Source organism: Hylobates moloch, unplaced genomic scaffold (genome assembly GCF_009828535.3).
Source record: "Hylobates moloch isolate HMO894 unplaced genomic scaffold, HMol_V3 SCAFFOLD_4, whole genome shotgun sequence".
NCBI lineage: Eukaryota > Metazoa > Chordata > Mammalia > Primates > Hylobatidae > Hylobates > Hylobates moloch.
This window is the reverse complement of record NW_026652279.1, coordinates 127,436,668-127,460,351: the sequence shown is the minus strand read 5'-3', so window position 1 is coordinate 127,460,351 and position 23,684 is coordinate 127,436,668. Positions and strand designations below refer to the sequence as shown.

The 23,684-nt window shown below is 36.7% G+C and overlaps 1 long non-coding RNA gene across 4 annotated transcripts; it reads right to left on the bottom strand.

Moving 5' to 3' along the window:
• Positions 1-1,685: 1,685 nt before the first annotated feature.
• Positions 1,686-15,925, bottom strand: LOC116466440 (uncharacterized). Of its 4 annotated transcripts, none has more exons than XR_009213396.1 (5): positions 15,723-15,925; positions 14,649-14,703; positions 13,003-13,129; positions 9,737-9,878; positions 1,686-3,188 (listed from the first exon to the last, which is right to left on the bottom strand). It is a non-coding gene; the product is annotated as an uncharacterized LOC116466440 (long non-coding RNA). The 4 variants fall into 4 exon arrangements; XR_009213395.1 differs by having other exon boundaries at positions 9,767-9,878; XR_009213397.1 differs by lacking the exon at positions 14,649-14,703 and having other exon boundaries at positions 9,767-9,878.
• Between the last annotated feature and the right edge of the window lie 7,759 nt (positions 15,926-23,684).

Here is a 23,684-nt window from a genome sequence, read left to right as displayed (position 1 = left end):
GATCCAAAGTTGCTTTCATGTTTTCAGGAATTTTTTCAACAATGCCCCACTCTGCTAGTACTAATTTAAGTATTAGTCCATTTTCACATGGCTGATAAAGACACACCCGAGACTAGGAAGAAAAAGAGGTTTAATGGACTTACACTTCCATGTGTCTGGGGAGGCCTCAGAATCATAGCAGAAGGCAAGGAGGAGCAAGTCCTGTCTTACATGGATGGCAGCAGGTTAAAAAAGTGAGAGAGCTTGTGCAGGGAAACTCCCCCATATAAAACCATCAGATCTCATGAGTCTCACCCACCATTATGAGAACAGCATGAGAAAAAACTGCTCCCATGATTCAATTACCTCCTACCAGGTCCCTCCCACAACATGTAAGAATTCAAGATGAGATTTTGGTGGAGACGCAGCCAAACCATATCGTTATATGTGTCTAATGTATGGTATTTCTAATAAAATTATGTATTCACATGACTGATTCACTCTGAATTAAAATTAACTTATGATTTCTACTTTTGTTTTTAATGTGATTTAAAAACTGATTATATTTGATAAGTCTCTTTACTTTTAAAATATTTTTATCAGATATCCCCGGATTTTTGTACAAAAGCTTTTCTCCAACATTTTCCTTATTGCTATCACACTGCTTTTGTTCAGAGATGGAACAAGTATTCTTTAATCACTCTGAAGATGAGACATGTCTTTTATACAGGAGCATGTAGGTAACAAAGTTCTAGCCAAAGACATAGAAAGGAAAGTCTTCTGGGGACTTCTGGGACTACTTTGTGTTTTTACCAATATCTTGATTGGATGCAGCTGTCTGGTTTTGATGAGAAAAATGCCCAGGGAATCATCAAGGTACTAATCCAGATCCCTGAGCATAATAAGCTTATGTAGCAATCCAGCAATCACTAAACTTAAGACTTTCTAATAAGTGAACAATCAACATCTTATGGTTATTCCACCAACACATAGTCTTTGACTAATCATGCAAAACAACTATCATGGACAAACAGGCATAGCCTCAATTCTGACAGTTGGTACAGTTTTAAACAAACAAGCAAAATCAATGGGATATAATGAAATAGGTGATTTTCCAACCCAAAAAGAGACTAGGAAAAATGAATATGCCATATGGGTGCAATGAAAATTAGGTGTCTTTATCATGACATCTCACTTTCATACTGTGATGTTCCTAGCCTAGGGCAATTTCACTTGCTGTCAAGTGAGAGATTGGGAAGACAGTATGATCTGGCTAAAAGAAAATAGAATGAAAGCTGAGACATCAGAAACGTGGTTTTGGTTCTATTCTAATTTTTTGATAGTAACTAACAGCCTTTATGCAACATTACAAATCCAAGGTGGTTAATGTATCTTAGCAAAAACAATAGACATATTTTAAAGTACATTAAAATGAACTACATATTTAGATTAGTAATTATTTGTGCAGATAAATTATAAATACTACTATCACAATACACATTTATCTCACCTTAAAAATCATTATTTTCTTTTGAATTGTAAGCCACATTAGATTTTATTCTTTAGCATGTAGAAGATAGAAAAAGCTGAACAGAAAAACCTACACAAAGAGGCAAATAATAGTCAATTTTACAATACAGAATCTTTATTTTTAAAAAGAAGCAATAGTATCATTGATACAGAATGTCTTTTCCTTTCCATGTGGACATTAACCAAGTGTACCCCTGTGACCAAAGAGATAATACTAGGCCATGAATAAAATGGGGCTATTTACCTTCACCTGTGAGACTTATAAACTTTCTTTTACTTTCTCATTAAAAAAAAACCAACTTTATTTTCTTTTATCCTCTATGCCATGTGTATTACTTGGTAAATAATAGCTGCCTAATAAATATTTGCTGATATATCAACAGGTTTCCAACCTCATTAAGATAAAAATCCTAATGAAAACAGTTAGAAACAGTTTTTAATCTATCAAATTAGCAGTTTCTAAGGAAACTAATGAATATTAAAGAAGATATAATAAAATAAGTCATTTTTATTCAATGCTGTAGGGAGAATAAATTGATACAAGCATATACTAGTTAGGCACGTTTCCTCTTTTGTAAAATAAAAACAAAATTGATTCCTAGAATGGGATTAAATGAAATAATGTATAAAAGCATCCAGCACAATAGCTTGGCACATGGTGAAAGTTAAATCCTGATAATTTACAATGAAAAGATAGGGAAGCATTAATTGGACATATTTTTACACTTCTTTAAAATAATGGGTCTCCCTCTCAACCATAAACTTGGGTAACATATTTTTTTGTTTACTGTTGTACTCCAATACAGTGTATAGTGCCCACCATATTATCATTCAGAAAATATTTGTTAAATTTATAGAGTTTATTTAGCTCCCCTAATTATAAAAGAAAATCTTTTTATGCAAACTTGTAATAGATATCAGTGGGGAAAATAATACAACTTATATTCAATGAATAAGCATATATAAGAGGTAGTGTGACAGTATAAAAACACAGGCTCTAAATTCCAAAGAAATGCATTCAAACTCTAACTTGTTGTTCACTATTCATAAGTTATTCAACCTTTTGGAACTTTCAATTATGTGCCTCCATACTGGAGATTATCAAAGACATCTCTCTTAATGGTGTTTCTGTTACACTAAATGAGAAAATATGCATTTAAGGCATTGTACACTACATAATCAAAGTGACACAGTGGATTAGAACTCAGATCTTTAACTACTTCACCTGAATCCAAAATTTCAGATTTGAAATGTACCATAGAGAAGCTCTCTACAGGACCCTTTCCTGATCTCAAGACCCTTATCTGATCTTCAGACAAGACCCTTAACTGATCTCAAAGTTGGTAAGATTGTGAGATTCCTGTCACAGTATATGCTCTATTCACTTCAGCACAATCTCTCCTTTTGTTTCTCCTTTCCTTCAATGATTACAATGCCTGAAACATTCCATGTTGCCTGTTTTCCATAGGAACCCTGTGGTTTATGTTAAAGGAGCATCTTAGTCTGTTTTGTGCTGCTGTCACATAATATTTGAGACTGGGCAATTTACTATAAACAGAAATTTATTTCTCATAGTTCTGGAGGCTGAGAAGTCCAAGGTTGAGGGTCTAGCATCTGGTGAGAGCTTCTTGCTGTGTCCTCCCATGGTGCAAGGCAGAAAGGCAAGAGAGTGCAAGCTCCTGAAAGAGAGAGGTGGGAGAAGGGAGCTGAACTTATGCTTTTATTAGGAGCCCACTCCTGTGAGAACTAACCTTCTGCTGCAATAAAGGCATTCATCCATTCATGAGGGTGGAGCTCTCATGACCTAATCACCTCTTACAGGTCCCACCTCTCCACACTATTGCTTTGAGTATTAAGTTTCCAACTCATAAACTTTGGGGGACACATTCAAACCACAGCAGGATGTGAATTAAGAAAACAAAACAAAACAAGACAAAACAGATCAGAGAGACTTGTGTGTCTGGTTGAGAGTTTGGTTGGCAAGGTGAGTGTTGAAAAGCTCCCTCTTCTCAATATAGCAAACAGCCAGGAACTGTAAATTTGATTTCTGTCTACTGTCTTGGCAGGGAAAAAAGCCATTTCTGCTTAGGAAAGCTTTTGTGTAGTTGTGTTTGTGATGTCAAAGTTCAAAAGAAATAGAGAAGAAGCAAATACAGAAAACAACTTTTTTGTTTTTTGCATATTTTTCTGATATATTTTTTCCTCAAAGTTCCTATATATCAGAACCTACATGAGTAAGTTCAATTTTAAGGATTATTAATAGATGATATTATTATCATTAATGTAGTTTTATAGTGTTTCTATAAGAGTGTTTATAAAAGTACCAAAGTGTGATTAATGCTTCTACGGGTCTTGTATTTACCTAGAAACTCTTTCTTCCTAATGAGACAATGCTCAAACAGACTGGCTCACTAATCTTGACAATTTCATTGGGAAGTCAGGATGTAAAGATTTAAAAATTAAGCAAATAATAACAATAATAGCAAATCAATTTATATGTGCCAGATACTGTATTAAGTGGCTTATATCTGCTAATTAATTGATGTCTCACAACAACCTTTTGAAGTGGGACTATTTTCCCACTTTACAGATAAGAAAACTGAGGTTGAGACAATTTAAGTAATTTGTCTAATGTCATACAGCCATCAGGTTTTAAGTTCAACAGTCTGGCTCAAGAAAATCACACCACTTACTAAATGTTAGCTAGTGATAATATTTAAACTAGAAATAAAGCTTACTTTTCATCCAGTTGTTTTCTTTATCTAGATTGCAAGTAAACATCAAGTGAGTTTTCCAAGTTACTTTTTTTTTTTTTGAGACGTCTTGCTCTTGTTCTCCAGGCTTGAGTGCAACGGCGCCATCTTGGCTCACTGCAACCTCTGTCTCCCAGGTTCAAACAAGTTTCCTACCTCAGCCTCCCAAGTAGCTGGGATTACAAGCACCCGCCACCACACCAGGCTAATTTTTTGTATTTTTAGTAGAGATGGGGTTTCGTCACGTTGGGCACACTGGTCTCAAACTCCTGACCTCAGGTGATCCACCGGCCTCGGTCTCCCAAAGTGCTGGGATTACAGGCATGAGCCATGGCGCCTGGCCCCAAGTTATATTTTCTCAGGAAGGAACTGAGACCCCAAATGAGTAAACTGTGTGCAGTGATACTTTCATTCCATCAGAGAGAGAAAGAAGCCAGAATTGTCCATCTCTCTTCTCATATTCCCATAGCTTTTGTGGTTTCATCCAGCAGTTCTGTGGGCTGCATTGTTAACTGTGAGTCAAGTCTTCTTGATTCTATGTCTCTTTGGAGTTTTTAATAGTCCTTATTTTCTTATGATTTTCTATAAATAGAGTCATTTGAATTCAGTATTGTTCTGATTGTTTATAGAGTTTAGTTTGGCTGTAGATTACGACAATATCTTTTGTATAAAAGTGTAATTTTATTAAACCGAAGGTGGATTTTTTTCCCTTGATAACTTTTTGACATTGAGACTGTCAAGAAAGATGGATTTGTATTTTAAATGCTTTGAAGTTGAAACAATTTAAATAAGAGAAATTTCAAATGTCTCACTGAGACACAGCAAATTCCTCATTGCCTGAAGCAGATAAAGTAAAGAAAAAGCTGACTTATTTGAATTCTACTTTTAAAGCTGTTTTAAAATTGTAATGATGGTGTATTTGTGTGTGTTAGAAGTTTTAAAGTTTAGTAAAATTATAAAGTAAAAATCAATAATATGCATGCTTTTGATAATATCAACATTTTCATTGAGATTTAATTTTCTGAACATTATAAGTTGGAACTTTAGAAGGTAAGGCTTGAAAGGATATTAGTTTGGCAAAATCACCTCTAGAGGTGCACACATGTAAAAAAACCATTTTTTCATATTTCTGTCTCAATGTTTTATTTAAATGAAATCAGATAAAAAGCATGTTTCATAGGACAGTTGAATAAAGAAAAATATCCTAAGATGTAGCCTGAAAATGAATATATGGAAAAAAATATGTTCACAGCTTCCCCACTTCCATTTCTAGGCCAGTTAATATCTACTTTGTGGGGGGAGGGGGGAGGGACAGCATTAGGAGATACATCTAATGCTAAATGACGAGTTAATGAGTGCAGGAAATCAACATGGCACATGGATACATATGTAACAAACCTGCACATTGTGCACATGTACCCTAAAACCCTGAAGTATAATAAAAAAAAAAAAAGAAAAAAAAAATCTACTTTGACCTCACCACAAAATAAAAAGTACATATTATATTGTGATTCACCATACATGTCCAATTGCACAATTGAAATGAGTCTCATGAAATATTAAATGTGGTACACTCTATGACTCTTTCTGTGTATTATTTTTATATATTATATATGCAATATTTCATTGTCTTTAAAACTGAATACTGGTTATTACATCCAATTGAACTTTATGATCTACTATTTAAGTTTTTGAAGTTTTGTTTTTGTGTTTGTTAAATGCACACAAAATGTATTTATTGCAACTGAGAAATTACTTTTTCTTACAGTCTAATCTTAAAATTCCAGAAATAGTTTAGTTAATTCCCACATCTCTGTAAGTTCCCACAATAACTCTTTCCCTTTTTTTTCATTTCATTTTAATAGCAACACCTCTGTTGAGGTGCTATGTCTAAAAGCTATAGAAGTATTTTTTATAAGGTTGCTAGTTGCACTGATAGTTATATAATATTCTACCAACTGCCCATAAAGCACATAAAAATAAAGCAATGTCACAGTTGACCCTTCATAGCCTGTTACTGCAGATTGTAATAGATTTTGATTTCAATTTAGAAATAAGGCTTTTAAATACTTAAAGACATTGATATGTGAAAGAATAGATGTGAGTTCTGTCGTTCAAGTAGTAAAAGGATAGCTCACCCAACTCATAGTCCAGATAAATCCCAATTTCTCTTGGCTTTTCCTTTAGCAGAAGAGTGACTGAAACAGCGCCTCAGGCCCCATAGTCACCACTTTGCTTCTGAATTATTCAGAGTCTGTTCTGCCTTGACAGGGACCGCTTTCCCTTCCTGGACAGGAATTCTTACAAAGCCTCAGGGTCCATTTGGGCTTGTCATCCAGTAATATTTGCTTGAATCAAATCCTTCAGAACCCAGAACTAACATGAAATTAGCAACATTAACTTTTACCTTTTATTCACAGAAGTAGTAGATTTTTTATTTTCAGATACAAGCAGATTACTATGTGCTGTTCCAGATTCTAGAGTTACATCTTCTTTACATTTCCGGGTTTTTTTTGTTTGTTTGTTATTGTTGTCGTTTTGTATGTGTGTGTTTTGTTTTGTTGTTCGTTTGTTTGTTGCAGAGCTACAAACTGTGGAGGAGGAGGGCATCCTTCTTTCCTTAACTGGAATGAATAGAGGGCTAAGGTTTCCAAGCTTTCACACTTGTGTTAAATAATTTTGCTGTCCACCAGGTATTTTACCTCTGGCATCACACACTTCTCTGCCACCTCCTTTTGTAGACCGTGGAGTGTGGAAATGTGGACTGAAAATGCTGCTGTGCTTGCATGGAGTTTCTATTGGATGTCCTTTCCTTCCTCTGCTAGCCTTGAAAGCACTGTCTCTTGCTCACATACTAGAAACTCCTTTCAGGTGCTTAAATTCAGAGGATAATTTCCACCTTTGATTTTCCATTTTCCTTCTCAGTTCTAATGTTTTTTTCTGTCTTTGTTGGCTATGAGTTTTTGTACCTCTATCACTTGTGATGAGAAACAACCTTCTCTATGGGCCTCTGGTGGCCCCAGTAGTCAGGGGGCTGAGAGAACAGGGTACATAGCACTTATAGGTTCTTCTTGCAGGGAAGGGTCAAGATCTGGTTGTACTTCTTGCACAAACATGTTTGTTCCTACCTTATCCTCTTGTTCTTGGTGACATAGAATAGCTTGGAAATTTCTATCATCTTTCCCAGATGGATAGTGCTCCTGAATTGCCCCTTGGGGCATTGATGAAGACAGGGCAAAAGAAACCATCATCTAGATCTGCTCAGAGGTGTTGGATGCAGAAATAACAGAAGTTCTGTCCACATCTGATGGTGACAGGGTCTCTCAAGTAATCCAGACAAATTGAGCAGTTAGCTTCTGCTTGAAGTCCTGCCAAGGCTGCTGCAACCACCATTGGACCTGTGAATGAAGGTCTGGAGTGAGGTGAATTTTCTTCAAAGGGTTTGGTTCTGCTGGAATTCTGTAGGTTCTGCAGATACATCCAGCTCCTTCCTGTTCCAAATGTCTCTTCATAAATTACAGATGGTCCTTGATGTTCTGGAAGGCTACGGTTCCTCAGTTGCAGAGGTATGTGCCCAGAGGAGCTCTACTTACAACCTGGAGCCAATTGCAGATTAGTTGGGCAACTGGCTGTCTTTGGTAGCTCAGAGGATACGAAGCCAAAATCAGTAATTCTCTTGGTCAAAAAGCAGACAGGACTCTAAAGTGCCAATTTGTTCTTGGATCAGGTAGCTATGGGCAGTCTTCTGCAGAAGATCTCAGGGAGGGATTTCAGAGGCCAGTCTTGCTGCAGATTTTGTGGTTAGTGAGGTAACATCACTAGGATGGTGGACCTAGTAGGATTCCCCCTATAAGAGACTGGTGGCCCAAAATACAAAAAAAAAAAATTACTGGGTTGGTGGTGGCAAAAAAGAGATTGGTGCCCCCTCCATCCAGAAGAATGGTTAGTCCTATGCTGTGGATGAGTGAATATTCAGAGGTCCTGGTTAGTGAGAAAGGGATCTCTCATGATTAAATCAGGCCAGGTGGGCCAGGCACTGTAATAATACACATGATATCATTTGTGTCTTCATAAACCTCTTTCCAGCCCCTCAACAAGCTTTAATCCCAGGAAACTGAAGCTCTGAAAGCCTGAATGAAGCTTATTTATATTCCAATCCAGACACATGCAACTCTGGAGCCCGCCAATTTGATCTGAAGATGGGTCTTCCTATTTTCCTGTATGCCTAATCTATGCCGATTGCTAGCCATTTTTTTTTTTTTTTTACAGCTGCAAGAAAACCATCACTGAAATTTTAGACGATTCAAAAGTTGTATTCTCAGATGATTAATCTTGTAAAACATGTAGTTTCGTATACTTAAAAGTTATAAATTTTGTCATGGGCCTGGTTTTAATGAATACAAGTTTATAATACCCTCCTTTTTCAAATATTTTTCATATGCATTTAATGCGAATATGGGCCAGGTGCAGTGGCTCATGCCTGTAATCCCACGACTTTGGGAGGCTGAGGCAGGAGAATGTCTTGAGCCCAGGGGTTTGAAACCAGCCTGAGCAACATATTGAGACCCTATCTCTACAAAAAAAATTTTAAATAGCTGGAAATGGTGGCACACGCCTATTGTCCAAGCTACTCAGGAGGCTGAGGTGGGAGGATCACTTGAACCCAGAAGGTCGAGCCATGTATATGCACTGAGTCATGATCACGCCACCACACTGCAGCCTGGGTGACAGACCCTGTCTCAAGTAAAAAAAGTAGTAATGTAAAGTAAGAAAAGAAGTAAATGTGTTTTGAAAATGTTTAGCAATTCACTGATTCAGGACTTCTTCATTGACAAACATGACTATTTTCAGTTTGTTAAGCTGGGTCTGCTGAAGGCTAATACATTTGATTTTTCTGCAAATATACATGTTAAAGGCTTGTCTATGAATGTATCATTTGATTACATTTATTAAGAGATGGAATTCAACTATTTGTTATGTCTCATCCTTCTCTTATTTTCTAAAAAATCAATTCACTTGTAGGGATCAAATCTAATCTTAAATTAGTGAAGTTAACTAAAGCATAGACATTGAAAAGTTTCAGAACAGCTACAGATGTGCAGATTTGTTAACTGCAATTTGATGTAGTCTGATGGCCACCTGAATTCTCTAGCATCTTAGCCCCATTTTTGTACTCCTTCACACACACACACACACACACACACACACACACACACACAACCTTTTCCAAGATGCTATTGTGGCCTGTAGTCTGTTTAGTTTAACTTATTTATTGTTCATATTTATGTTTTTTGGCATTTTCATCTGACTGCATTCTCCCACACCTGTTACATTTAAACATGTAGCTCTAGATCAGAGTTTTGGTCCCCGGTTCCCCACCACTGGACAGAGTCATTGGACAGTGCCTGGTTGCATTGTGAGGTTTGCTGCTTGCTTTAGCCATCTCTTTGGTATCTATGTGCACCCTCTCCTACCTTTGTAACATCTACAGTGCAAGTATCTACCTGACTATGCTCCGTCTCCTCCTCTCCCGTATGGCTTCTTCCATTTGCAGTTCCTCTGTATTAGTCGTCCACAACCATCTTATTCTCTAGCAATTGGCCATAAAGAAAATTTCTGAAAAATAAGTCACAATATTCGTTTAAGTTATATTTAAGATGAATAGGTATGTTCCTTTAGGGGGAAGTTTAAGCTGAAAAAGTTTATTATCTTCTCTCAAAAGCTGTATTATCAGATGATCTATCTTATAAAACACATAGAAATTCTGTATAGTTAAAAATTATAAATTTTGTCATGGACCTGGTTTTAATTAATGCAAGGTTACTATGCCCTCCTTTTTCAAATATTTTTCATATGTATTTGAAGGGAATATGGGCCAGGTGCTGAAATTATATGCTGAAAATTATAGTATACAATTATTTTACCTATTCAGCTAGTTTTGTAAATTTATACTTTGATGTCCCTGATGCTTCAGACCTTGTCCTCTTGGGATGACATTTTCGGTGTTTTAGATGATACTGTCAAATTTTGCCTTAAGGCAATGTATTCTAACGCAGATTTTTATTGGAACTGAGCAAGCCTCTTAATTTCAAATATTCAATTAATATATAATAAAGTAGTGCCAAATTTTATCAGTTCCAGAGTGCTACTTATATAGAGAGGTTATTGAAAGTAAGTAGTATATGCATGCTGAGAATTTCCAACGTACACTAACTTTCTTCACTACTAGATTGCTAGCACCCCACACAAAGCCTGCATTTAGAAGATTCTTAATATATTTGCAGAATTAAGTAAATAAACTAATGCTTGTGTTCTCAATTCTAATATCAATAGTAAAATTGACTTAAATAATATTTATTTGTCAGTGTTGGTAGTGGAATTCATAATTTTCTTTTGCACAATAAATGATCATGCTCTCAAGAAAAGAAAACAAAAAGAAAAGAAAAAAAGAAAGAATTCAGTAGAATAATGCAATATGTGATAAGTAATGTTAAAGCCTCCTTGGTGGTTCCAGTTTATTTTCCCTTAGAGTTTTTAAGTGTTACAAAAGATACTGACATTAATTGTTCCAAAACAAAGCTTCATTTTTTCTTCCAGATATGCGGAATGCTTCCATGAACACAAATTGGGCCACTTCAAAAATATTTATGTTAATCAGTAACCGCTTTGGAGTGTCTTCATCCCTGTTAGCCTTTTTGATTAAGGAGTGTGTTAGTAAGGGGAAAATGAGCTTACATGCTCCATCTCAAACCTTTCTCTCCACATTACTTTGAAACAGTTCCTTTGAAATACTATTAGTGCTACACTCTATCTATGTCTTGTGAATTGGGCTATTTTACAAACCTCTCTGCTCCCCCAACCCCCTTTGAGGACAGGATGGATTCAACTACTCCTGGCTCAGTCTCCCTTCTTCCATCAGGAGTCACTGTGGTGGAGTAACAACCACAGTGTCAGAGTTCACACAGAGAAAAACAGTTCATAAGAGTATGAAACAATGAGCTAGTGGTGCTAAGGACAGGCTACATGTTTCCATGTAAATTTCCCTCCAGCTCTCCTGAGTGTCTTTGAACAGTTTCTCCCTCAAACACTCTGCCATACAGCCAGACGCTAGGTCAGGGAGCATCTCTGCAGGTTAAAGAAAACAAATTCTTTGGAAATAGCAGTGGGGTTGAATGTATGTTTCAGTGTCAGCCTGCAAGTGGCCTGAGCATGCCCGCATGACAGCGTCTCACGGCAACGCTTCTGAGGAAAGGAAATTGTAAGGCTGTTCCCACTGACAGTCACGCAGAGAGACTCTGCTGGCAAACTTCTGGACTAACTCCAGTCATTACACATTTGGAAAGGGTTTCACACAAAGGTATTTTGTGCATGAATGGTCTAGAGGAATAGGTTTCTGGACCAACTGGTGTGTAGCTAATTTTAAAAAGTCAGTTTACCATAACAATTATTTTATGGGCTGTAGAGCAGATCTCATTAAAGAAAGAAGGGAATCATAAATTAGAGGAGAAGCAAACACATTAATATGCCTAATGCTGCTTCTCTTAACAAGAACATTACAAATAGGATTAAGCATAGAGCTTTATCTTATCTTTCCTTCTGCTTTATTTAAAAAATAAAAATTAATGTTTAGTGAAGATTTTCAGATATGAGGTCTCTCAAATTCCTGGTTCTGTTTCTCGTGAATATTTCCAGAATGCCTACTAGTTTGTTAAAAAACCGCTTCAAGGTCGTCCTAATGCTTTTACTAGTTTACTTAATTTTCATAGACCCTTTTGTTTTATAGAAATATTTTGAAATTTGTATGTATTAAGGTTTTGTTTCTCCAGGTGGCTACCCACTTTCTTCTAAAATCTGTTTTGGAATTAGAATGAGATGCTTAAGGCTGTTCTTGATAGCTATTAGAGAAAATAAAATATGTATGCCCCATCACATCGTTTGATGAAAAAAAGCTCGATATTTTCAGTTTCATTTAATTGATTTATTTTAGAATACAGGCTTTCATGAGGAGTGAGGTGGTTCAAACATTTGTTCCTTTATTTTTTATTTATCACTCCTCTCACATACTTTCTCCAAACATTAATATATATTTTCAGGCCAGGTGTGGCAGCTCAGCACTTTGGGAGGCTGAGGTGGGAGAATTGCTTGAGGCCAGGAGTTTGATATCAGACTGGGCAACATAGCAGGATCCCATCTCTGCCCGAAACTACCACAATTAGCTGAGCGTGGTGGCATGCACCTACAGTTCCAGCTTCTCAGGAGGAGGCTGAGATGGGAAGGTCACTTGATCCCAGGAGTAGTTCCAGGCTGAAGTGAGCTATGATTGTGCCACTGCACTCCAGCCTGGATGACAGCAAGACTCTCTCTCTCTCTCTCTCTATATATATATACACATACACACACACACACACATATATATAAAATGTGATTTTTTTTAAGGAAAGTATTTTATGTATGTATGCAATATGTGCAAGGTACTGAACAACTGTAAGATACATTCCGCAAGTTTTAGGGATAGTTTTAAAGTTCTCAATTCTCTTATAAATCTTGTTGTTCAATTCCCTTGTTATTATTTCATTAATCCCAAAATATTAACTGAATATCTACTACATCTTAAGCAGTGATGGATTCAGATTTGTAGAAACCTGAGCTGATATAATTTTGGAGTCTGTTTTTAATAAAATATTACAGAAAGACATATTTTATGAAATGATGGATGTTTATCAGGAGCACATGAACTTACGAACACATTGCTTGGGGCCCCTCCCAAGGCCTTGGAAGGGATCTGTGTAAAGAAGAGACTCTGAAGCTTAAAGATTTCATTTTCTTCATGGGAAATCTGCCTGCAATTTCAAGCACTATGGCTAGTACTGGAGGTATAGAGATAAAGGTAACATGATTAGCATTACATTCATGAAGCTTATGGTTTAGAATGAAATATTTAATCAAAGCTCATATCCAACAACATTTCTGTCCCTATTCTACTCTGGGTGATCTTTTGACTTATGAAGCTCCTCTCATTTGATCTCCTTTCCTGTTCTACACACTGTGGGTTCTGATACCCAACTCACTGCATTCGAATTCCCTTCTTTTTTGACCACATCAACTATTATTCTTAGAACTTTTGCATAATCTATTTCTGGAGTGGAAGTCTAATCTTACTCCACCAATACAAAGAAGTATTCAGATTTCTGAGTAAAGGGTGGTCTCTTATGTCTTGAGGTTTTGCAAATGTGTTTCTCTATCTGGATACTATGTTTTCCCTATTTCCCCCCAGCAGAGTTCTAGTAATGCTTCCAAGCTTCGTTCAAACACCAAAAACTCTGAACATGACTTTGAAGGTAGACGTACCTGAATTCAGTTCTTAGCTTAGGCACACTACTTAACATCTATAAATCATGTATTTCTATAAAATGAATATAATCATGCTTCTTAAGTATTTTTTGTCATAGAGAAGTAACAGTTAAGGTAATGGATATGTAACCCACAATGTCACTATATAGTTTACATTTAGCCTTGTGTCAAGTTGCATCATAAGAAAGCTTACTTTTGCTCTTCCCCTTAGTATATTCTTCATGACAGTCCATGTAGATAAACAACTGGCTTATGAATGCTAAATCACTAAGCACATTCTAAAAGTAAAAATGTAAAATATTTATTTTGTAACTCAATATTCATAAAGTAGGTTCCATATGACAAATTCATTTTAAAATACAGGGACTTAAAATTTTGTATCCTTTAAAAATTAGTATATTTTCCCACATTATATAAAATCACTTATGAAACTGTGGGGGTATAAAAAGGTTCAGGATTTAGAGCTAAAGTTTGTGTATAATAATGATAACTATATTCCCTTCACAGACACCTTTTAATTTTTTTTACGTTGCTTTGATTTTTGCTATGTATTTTAATAACCTTTATTTCAATATTCTACATTTTTAGAAATAGGAAGATATTCACAGGGAAATGAAAAGGAAATATCTAATTCTATTTTGAAAGTAGTGCATATCTTCAAGCAATTTGCTATTCAAAATGTTCAAAAATCAACTTAGATTAAAATGAGTAGAATGAAAACACTGAACTTGATAATGACATTTCAAAAACTAAGGGATAGCTTTGATGAAAGGATCTATTATTTAAAGTTCTGATGGTGATAAAATGTGCACCATGTTTAAAATATAATTTCAAATAAATTTTATTTGGTCCTCAAAACACCTCTGTGAAGTAATAACAAAACTCTACCCAAATGCTCACCTTCATAGATTTCACCAGAAACTTTAAAATCCCAAGATATTGTATGATGTGACCGCTGCTCATTTGAGGAAACATAAAGTACTAGTTAATCTGTTGGTTATTGGATTGGCTTGAATGTCCTACTTTGTAATTTACCTGCTTAAGAGCTTTTGAAAAGTTGCTGAAACTCTGGGTGCCTGAGCTTCTCCATCTGTAAAATGGAGATAATATATCACCTACTGAATAGTACTGCTCCAATAATTGAATAAGATGATCCAGGTAAAAAGAGAACTTATGAAAGTGTCTGACATTTAATACCTGTTCAATGCTATTAATGATTTTTATTATTGGTTCTGAAATTAAAAATTGCCTTCGATTTCCAATGTCTGCCAACGGTATCTCAAGGGAAAAGGAAGTTACTGCATATTCTCTAGAATAATGCTGGAAACAGAGAGACTTGTTGGCAGAAGTGATATCACTGTAAAATCATATAGAAATTATTACAAAACATTTGCTTTGGAAAGAACAAGTCAGTTATGTCATTAGAAAATCTTCACAAATTTATGTTTAAAGACTCTTTCTAAGAAATGTCCATTTTCTTTTTCAAGAGTTCAGGAAAGCCAACAATGTGCTGTGAATATCAAGAATCCAATCTTTGTTTTTTTTTGTTTTTTTGTTTCTTTTTGGTAGCATTTTTAGTTTAAGGTGTCTTGAATGTAAAATAAAATCCAAGACTGGATCCTAGGAGTAAGCTGTAAGAGAGGGTATAATTAAACAAAAATATATGAGATTCGTGAAAACTCTGGGATAACAGACAGAAAATAGTATAGGGAAAACCTGACTCCTGAAAGACTTATATCAATCCAAATATATTGTTTATAGAAATGAATCTCTGGAATGGTCCAGTGACTGATTCTCTGACATCTCAAGTAGGAGAGGTAATATAATATGATTTATGGAGTTGTCAAGGAAGAAGATAATTTAACATTGATTTGTTATTTTTGCCAAGAAGGTATAATTGTAATACAGGATCATATTTTAAATAGTAGAAGTCAAAATGAAAATAGTTGAATTGGAAGTTTGAGCTATTCTGAATTAAAACATACTATATAATTAAGCCGCAAAATTGAAGTCTGCAATGTAAATTTTTATCCTTTCAAATTTTGAGACTGTAATGTCATACTTTACGTAACAGTAATTATGCTGAAATTTAAAACAAAAACCATTTACCTGATCCTCTATTCAGTCCTTCATCCCCAGCGTTACTACAACCCAATCCTCTACTGGGAGGCTTCCTAGTGAAGCAGGAAGACCTGACCCGCAGCCTAAAAGCGTGAGTTTAAATCTGTTTTCAAACGGACAGCAGACGGAAATACTGGGCGGAAGAGGGCGGTTCCCCAGTAAAAGCCCCACCCTCAAGCCTGGAAACCCACGGCCCTAAAGGAGAACAGTTACGCCTGCTTTCACGCCCAAAAGTTGCCTTTTGGCCTGCTATGCGCCCCCTTATCCTGTACCCACATAAATCCCAAGCCCCTGGCTAGATGAGCAGATGAACAGAAGAGCAGAAGAACAGCAGAAAGACGTGGCAGAGAAAAGGGAAGGAACGTCTGAACGCTGAGAGGCGTTCGGCTGGGGGCAGTCAGAGAGGAGATCGGCAGCCGAACAGTCAAACTCTAGGGTAAGATCATCTTCCCACTCCATCGCTTTCCAGTTCCCCATCCATCCTGCTGAACGCCACCTCCACCACTCAATAAAACCCCTGCATCGTCCTTTAAGTCCATGTGTGACCTGATTTTTCCCGGACACCGGACAAGAGCTCAGGATAAAGGAAGTTGTCACTCTGGCCCTCTGTCCTTGCGAAAAGGCAGAGGGTCCACTGAGCTGTTTAACACTTGGGCCGTCTGTGAACAGCAAGGCTAAAAGAGCATACTGTAACACATGCCTATTTTGGCTTCAGGAGTTGCAAACACCCATCCCTGGACACTGTCATGGGGTCAGAGCCCAGGGGCACTCGCCTGGGCTCCTGCACCTGCCTGTCTGTGTTGCCCCTCCCGTAAGGGGTTTGAGCTTGCAAAGTGGCAGAACAGATGAGCCACACCCCTGTAGCACATCCCGTGAGGGGGGTCAGGGAACTCTCCCGTTTCATTTTTAAATAATGTACCCTTGGACAAATTACTGTCATCTATCAGAGCTTCTGTTTCCCAGTTTGTATAATGTGGATTATGATCTGATCCATGTCCCCACACACCTGATATATTGGAGTATGGTATAGAGTGAGAGCTCAGTGGATGTTTTAGAGATGTATTACAAAGCTGAGCCATTTTCGTGCCATGGAAAGAGGAAGACTGTAGAGTCCATTAATCCTTATTTTGCTCTGCACCATCTCTGTGGCCTTGGGAAAATTAATGAGTTACCCTAAACTTCAGGCTCCTCATTTATAAAAATGGAGTTATTCATACTTACATAGGAAAAGTATCATGGCTATTAAACAAGATAATGTGTGTAAACTGCCTAACACAGCTCTTGACATAGAGTGGGCTCTCAATAGATGGTAGCTATTATTGTTATTAAATTATATAGTAGAAACTCTTCAACAAGCTTGCTCATGCATGGCTTTAATAGTGAATTTAAATAAATATTTAAACATTTAGTTTCTGTTTTAAAAAGTTATAGGTATGCATGAAATTTTATGTACCGGAGTATAAAATTCCAGTAGTGTTATCAGGGTGTGTTTTTCCTGTTTTAGAACAGCATTTTTTTCCCTCCAAGGAAGAGAAGGGGAGATTTGTTGCCATGTTCCTATCATGGGGTCTCTGTTAGCCTGGATACAGGATAAACAAATGTTTGTGGTACTCAGAGTGGTAATAGTAACAACAATGATAATAATTTTAAAATAATAAAGCCCCAGTGATATAGAGGTGCTATTTCAAGCATTTTATGTGCATTATCCAGTTTAATCTTGTTAGCAACCTGAGACTAGCAACTCTTCTTATCCCCATTTTAAAGATGAAAAGTTTAAGGAAAAAGAAGTTAAAGTACTTGCCTAAGGTCACACTGTAAGGTAGTTATATGACCCTAGTGTCATATGACTGGTAGAAATCTAAGAAAAAGATTGAAAAAGAGAAATAGAACAGGGGTCTTAGAACCACCATTTTTTTTGGCTGACTTTTGAAACTCTAAGAGTGTTTTTGTTTGGTTTTGTATTAACCACTATCACCACTGCCACCTACTCATCTTCAATTCTTTTGTCTTCAGACTCCACCTGGGATTTGGTCCTCATGATTCCACTGAAAAAGTATTAGTTATCATACACTGAGTTCCTGAAATTGGCAAGTCCAGTGACCAGGTCTCAATGTGCCTGTCAAGTCTCAGCACACTAGCCAAGTGGTTGCCTTCCCCCTGCTTGAACACTTACTACTCTTAATTGTCTTTCTCACTGGACATTTGCCCATCTCCTTTGCTGGTTCTTCCACCTCTTTTGACCCCTGAAATTTATAGCATTTCCAAACTTTCTCATCCTCTATACTATGCTCATATAAGGTCAATAACAAGATATTAACTATTCCTTCTACAATAATAATTCTTAAACATAAGTCTCATGATAAAGTTCTTACCTGCCCTGCAGCACACCAACACTTTTATCCTCAGTGCTCTGTATTTCAGATTATGACAATGTTGTCTATTCACTTGTTTAGATTAAAATCCTAGAAGTCATGCTTAATTCTGCTCTTTTCTTCACATTCACCTTAAAGGCCAGTCACAACTATATTTAAATTGTAATTTACAGCCAATCATTTCTTAGTATCTCCAGTGCTATACCCGAGTGCAATGACTTATTCACTGGTTTCCCTGCTTCTTCTCTTTCCCTCCACAGTACATGTCCACATTACAGCCAGAATAATAAACGTTTTAAAGCAGTTATCAGATCACATCACAATAGAACAAATGTAAAACCCCTTACCTGGTTTGTAAGTAAGGAAACCACCTGCCTCAAATTGCCTAGGATAGACCTCATTTACTGCGATTGTCCTAAGTTGTTCTAGCCTTTTACTCTGAATCCTTTTTTATGTCTTGTTGACAGTGTCCTTTTCACTCTAAAAATGTGTCAGGGGGTGTGGTCAAGCTAAGATGCACACTAATGATAAAATGAGCCTGCTCTTTACTATATGCTTTTATAGATGAATGGATAAATACTGCCTGAGATGTTTATAACATGGCTATAATGAAGCCCTGCCATAATAATTAAACTGGCAGTTTGGCCTAAGCTTGCAACTTTTCATTAGAGATGAGGGCCTCTGAGCTGATTAAGAAGAGATTTCAAGGAAATCTCTAAGTGATTCTTACTGAGTTTCAAAATGGAGATGAAAAGCATAAAATGGGTGTGGTAGGCAGAATAATGGCTCCACAAAGATATTCTCATCCCAATCCCTGGGATTTATGAATGTTTTGTAGATGTGATTAAGCTAAGGACCTTGAGATGTGAAAATGACTATTAGATTTCCTCATTTGATCACATTCAATTGGTTCAAATCTAATCACATGGGCCCTTAAAAAGAAGAGACATTTTCCCAGCTATAATCTAAGTAAGAGGGAGATGTTATTATAGAAAAGTGATCAGAAAGCAGCAATGTTGTTGGCTTTGAAGATCTAGAAAGGTGCCCATAAGCCAAAAAATACGCATGCATGGCCTCTAGACACTGGAAAAGCAAGGAAACATATTCTCCCCTAGAACCTACAAAAAAGAACACATTTCTGATAAGACTCTGACTTCAGCCCAGGAAGATCCATGTCGGACTTCTACAGAACTGTTAAATAAAAAATATATGCTGTTTTTAAGATACTAAATTTATATAATATGCTAAAGAACAACAGAAACTTAACACAATGAGGAAAGTGGCAGAATTATAATTTAGCCTTTTCTTAGTCATTACTAAGATTATGAGCACAATGATTTTAAGGTCCTTGTTGCCAATGACAGTTCCTATCACAGTTTTATACCTAGACCCAAGAATACAGCTCTGAAAACAGTTAGGTCAATGTGTCTGAGGTTTACAGATTTAGATGCCTGTATCCCATCCCTGAGTGAGGTTCTATTGATAGCTCCTTACAAGAAAAATGTTACTGACAACTAATTTAGAGATCTGGGAATCTGGGACCGTGTTGGGGTCAGAGACTTAATCATAGTCCTAGCCATTCATGCTGTCAGTGAAAGATGCTGCCACACACACAGGACCTCTGACCTCTTAGGCACTGGGTTTATAGAATCTTGCCTTTTATTCTTCTGTGATCAGAAGCATGGGTCCGATGCTACCAGGGCTTTGATTCTCCACATCAAACCATTCATTCACCCCATGAAGTTGAGTTCCCATAATATCCTAGAACAATTATAAGCCCTAAAGGGCACACTGTATAATAAAAAATTAAATATATCTATCTATTTTGGGGGCAACAATGAGGCATTTAAAAATACCTCAAGGTGGGGAAATAGAGGGAAGGCACTCCTCATATAAATGATTACATGAGAAAATACTAAGTATCATCAGGCAACTAAATGAATTATATTTCTTCTTCTATCTTCTCTTGGATATTTTTAAAGCCATTTCAAGTAACGATATATATTATATTGGTATCTGCCACTCTCATGAAACCTTACCAATTCTTCTCTGCTGCCTCTGACCCTTTGAATTAGAAAATGTAGATTTTTTTGACTGATCTATTGTTAGTAATGTTCACTAGGAATTTATTTTTTGGTGTAAACATTTTCTCCAGCTTTCACAGACATTTTTCCCAATAACCTAAGAAAATTCTTGAGTCAGATTTCTAAATGTAATGTCTTTCATTAGTTGATTTTAAAAGGTGTACAGAAATATAAAAAAATGCTCAGTTGTATTTTTCTTAGTGATGAGTAGGGATTAGTACTCTCAAGTTCAGCCACATCACCGCAACTTAAAAAAACTTTCTGTCAGTGTGTAATGCTTATGTCAGTCATTTATTTTTTCTTTTTGATTGACAAATTAAAACTTGTATATGTTATGGAATATAACTTTGTTGAATTACCAATTAATTACTTATGAAATGATGTTTTTCTTGGTATTCTTCCACCTTCTACACATCACTTTTCCTGCTCCAAAATTTAGCACTTCTTGAAAGAGTTGAGATATTTGATAAGTATAATTTAATAAAATTCTTGATAACATACTTCCTAGAAGTTCTTCAGAGTATGAGTTTCTTAATAGAAAATCGATATAACAAATATTAAGTCATTAAACTGTGAATAAACTTTTCAAAAGTACTTAAATCTCATTCTTCTGGTTGCTTGCACTGTGCACTAGGAGCTGAAGAGTGAAGAGTTCCCTTCATTTAGTTTGCTCACTGGTTTCTGCTGCCTGTAAAGTTGGCAACAAAACCCACGTTGACTAGGTTAATACGCATGAAAAGAGAGCAGCACCTAGGAGCCTGTTAGAAAAGCAGCAAATTTGGCTACACTTAGATATACCGAATCAGAATTTGTATTTGAAAAAGATCATCAGGTGACACACATGCATGTTAAATTGTGAGAAATGGTGCTTTGGAATACAATTAATGCAAGCCGTTACCAAATAGGACTAATTAATTGGACACCCTGAGATAATCACCATTTTCAGTCCTGTTACTCTTAGTGATCACACAGTAGGCAAATACACAAAACGACTTATCTTCTGTCAACTATCATCCTTTCACTGTTTTGCCCTTCCTATCTTCTGAACCACCTGTCATTGTTCCCTTACTTTCAGTCTTTTCCAGTGGGCCCTGGTGAGACTAATAATGGTAACTTAATAGTAAAGAATGATGATGAGGACAGGATGATTTTTTTTCTAGCATCTGTGACTTAAAAGACACTCTTCAATTCTGCAAACAAAGATATAGCTTCCATACAGCCTATTCAAGATATTGTTGCGAATTCTACTCTACTTGGTGTACTTTCGAGTCTTGAAAATTAGCTTAACTACTTTTTGCTGCAAGGCACAGTTTTTAGAAAACTGTTCTTTCACTCTCACAAAAAAGTCGCTCGTCTTTTGAGACGTAAGACATCAGGATATTCGATCAGCTTTTCTCCTCATCATTACTGCTATTTTCTTCCTTCTCTTTGACTGTTTCTTATTCTCCTAAGGCCTTAAAACCCAACCTCTGTCTTTACTTATAGGTGAACATGTGATTCAATTGCAGCATTGTTTGACCTCAATTTCAATGACTTTTATCTCCATGCTTTTTAATCTCTATTTAACAAAACTGACTTGGAATTATTCAAAATTATTACACCTTTGCAAAAGAAATGATTTTTAAAGAAATGACTCTATTGTGTTAGAAAAATTATACAAATTTCTCTCACAGTTCTGCTTAGCTTTCAACATTCATCCTTATTTTCATTTTCTTGCAAACGCTTTTAACTCTCTTAGTCCTCTCTCTCTCTCCTACATGCTCTGCAAGATCCTAATTCTGCTTGACACATATTTTGCCTTCTCAGCACCTAGATCTAAACAACTGAATATTTCTGGAGAAAAACTACAGCAGACTGCTTAGTTTCACTTAAAACTCATTATTTCAAAGGGTCACTCAATTGCTCTAAAATTTTATACATTTTTCCACTCTCTGAGAAAACAGTTTTTTTTTTTTTGAGATGGAGTCTCGGTCTGTCGCCCAGGCTGGAGTGCAGTGGCGCAATCTCGGCTCACTGCAAGCTCTGCCTCCTGGGTTTACGCCATTCTCCTGCTTCAGCCTCTCCGAGTAGCTGGGACTACAGGCGCCTGCCACCACGCCCGGCTAATTTTTTTTGTATTTTTAGTAGAGATGGGGTTTCACCGTGGTCTCGATCTCCTGACCTCGTGATCCACCCGCCTCGGCCTCCCAAAATGCTGGGATTACAAGCGTGAGCCACTGTGCCCAGCTGAGAAAACAGTTTTATAGCTTCTTCCTTTTGTTCGATATTCCTACATTCCCCTACATACCACTCTCAGTTGATGGCTATATCCAGATAACAATGAGATAATAAATGTCTTCAGAAAAGGACTGTATTATCTATTGACTGCGTGTGGTGGCTCATGCCTGTAATCCTAGTATGTTGGGAGGCCGAGGCGGGTGGATCACGAGGTCAGGAGATCGAGACCATTCTGGCTAACACAGTGAAACCCCATCTCTACTAAAAATACAAAACAAACAAACAAAAAATTATCTGGGCGTGGTGGCGAGCACCTGTAGTCCCAGCTACTTGGGAGGCTGAGGCAGGAAAGGCAGGAGAATGGCGTGAACCCAGGAGGCAGAGCTTGTAGTGAGCTGAGATCTCACCACTGCACTCCAGCCTGGGTGACAGAATGAGAATCCATCTAAAAAATAATAATAATAAAAAAAAGGACTGTATTATCAAATAAACCCAAACTGTGAAAGCAACAGCTAAGAGTTCCTGACCACTTACTATGTGCTTGGCCTTTTATAGATCATCTCATTTTATCCTTACAATAAACTTATCAGGTAGTTTATTCTGAGAAAACCGAGGAATCAGAAAGTTTATAAAGTAGCTTATTTTGAGGAAACCGAGGAACTGGGAAGTTAAATAATCAGCAAGGTTACACTGGAACCTGAAGTCAGAACCAGGTGGTCTGACATGAAAGCCTATTTCTTGCTCACTGAAATTTTTCTCCTTCCAGAATATAAACTCATATGCACAGGTTTTTTTAAAAAATTTTTTATGCAGTCCACTCAGTACCTGCTATGTGCTAAACTGTGTTTTATGGCACTATGGATAATAATAATTATGCCAAAAAAGATTTCCCAGAAAGTAGTAATTACTATCCACATGTTTTTTAGTGTTCAAAGGATACTGGATTCTGTCAGGAGGTCAGTGTCTAGTCTCTGCTCTGAATCTGATTAACTCTTTTATCTTGAGTAATTCCTTTATTTTCACTGGGGCTTACTGGTACCATTTATTTAATTGAAGAGAATCCAATGTGCACTCAGGACCCTTCCAGCTCTAACATATTAAGATTTTTAATGACCATATGCACCAATCCATATCTAGTTATGTGGTGAATTAAAGGTAGCCAGAAAATGTGTGATGTTCCGTAAACTGAAATGTTGGGTCAATGTCTCTGCTTCCTGAATCTGGGCAGGCTCTGGGAATACTCTGACAGAATATGACAGAAGTGACCTTTTGCCACT